The following is a 1,930-nucleotide window of genomic DNA, read 5'->3' on the forward strand; positions in this document are numbered from 1 at the left end:
CTGGCAATGTGAAACCAGGAAGTGACCTTTAGTTAATCAAGTACCGAAGATGAGAGGGCAGAGATAAGACTCAAACAAAAAAAAACTGATAACAATCATTCTGAAAAGGGAAATTCTAGTTCCTTGTTCTCTCTTCTTATCATATGATTTCTTAGGCTATTCCTCTGTATCGCTGGATCACTGGAGGAAACATGAAAAATTTAATTAATGACTTGAACATTTTCATGTAGGCAGAGGTTTGTTTTCCTGTAGATAAGACATCTGGTTAATTAAATGAACTTTCTCCTTTATACATGTTATGACACTTGTATATTATGTGGCCACATGGTATTTACTAGCTCACTTCCATCTCTATAATTTGCTTTGCTGAGTGTTATTTGATCTGGACCAGCAACTTTAAGACATCATGTCTACCTCATCAGCTATGTCTGCCCCCAGTCAAAACCAACTGTGGGCCTCTGACACCTTTATATTGTTCATAGCTTGAGACTCTAGCCCCTCCCTGTAGCCAAGCTTACGCTTTCTTCCTGCTTTAAATTCCTGCTTTTAACCTTGCCCACAATTGGGATTTTCCTGTAGGTCACACTAAGTCCACAACTCATGAAGTGCTGTTCAATGAGCAGTTTCCTGTGGTCTCCCAGATGACAGTTGAGCATGTCTCACTATGGCATGGATGATTTCCCAAATCCAAGTTGGGGACATTTCTAGAATCTCATGACATAGGCAGACCCCCTACTACTGGCTCTTCCAAATTGTGAACATGTAAGTCATGCCACAATCCACTTAGCAAATATCTGAGTGGTCTCAGGGCTGTGCCCTTGAATGGATTACACTGCTCTTGGATGTTCCATAGGATAAAAAAGTCACAAGAGAAGAAGAAAAAGTCTGGAGACTTGGAGAACAAAATGCCATGGAAACAAGAGTCTCTTCATCATCAGGAGCTCCATAGCTGAAATCTGCTTCCTTCAACTCTCAACCCAATGCCCTATCCCCAGCTGCCAATCCAGCAAGAACACATTTGTACAAATGTGACCTGGGCTCACTCCTTGGGGGGAACTTGCTAGAAATCTCAAACAGTGAACAGTTTCTGAAAGCTTAAGAATACCCATTTTAACTTCACCTCAAAAAGATTAAATGATAGCATAGCACGGACACAGAACAACCTCTGGGAAATGTGCAAGAAGTAAGCTCTCTTTTTGTTTTATTCAGATATGAGTTTTCATTTCACCAGACCCCAGTGGATCTGATCCAATGACCTAGAGATTCATGAGATTGAAATTACCCTGATAAACAACATGATCTTTCTAAGATTCCAGGCATTCCTGGTACTAAAAAGCCTCCTAAGCTATTGACAATTTTTTTTTAATTGTGGGTAAACTACACATAACATACAACTCAACAATTTAACTATTTTTAAGTGTACAGTTCTGTGGCATTAAGTAACTTCACACTGTTGTGTGACCATCACTGTCATTCATTTCCAGAACTTTTCTTCCCAAACTGAAACTCGGTACCCTTTAAAATCTAATTCTCTATTTCCCCTTTTACCTCTCAGCCCCTGCCCACCATCCTGCTTTCTGTCTCTATGAATTTGACTACTCTGGGTACCTCACAGATATTTGACCACTCTGGGTACCTCACAGAAATGGAATCATATAGAATTTGTCCTTTTGTGACTGGTTGATTTCACTGATAATTCTTAACTATTATAACATTTTCCTCAGTCAACTTGTTTGTATGTCACATAGATCCAGATATACTCTTGGTGTTATTGAGGGTCCTAACAGCCCTTTTCAATAATATAGTACATCAGAAAATCAGCATGTATTTATTGAATTCCTACTATATGTTTAGTTATAAAAAAAATAAGAATTTTGAAGAATAATCATTATCTCTCCCCTTAAGAAAATTCTAATTTTGTAGATGTGGA

Source organism: Theropithecus gelada, chromosome 1, assembly GCF_003255815.1.
Source record: "Theropithecus gelada isolate Dixy chromosome 1, Tgel_1.0, whole genome shotgun sequence".
Lineage (NCBI taxonomy): Eukaryota > Metazoa > Chordata > Mammalia > Primates > Cercopithecidae > Theropithecus > Theropithecus gelada.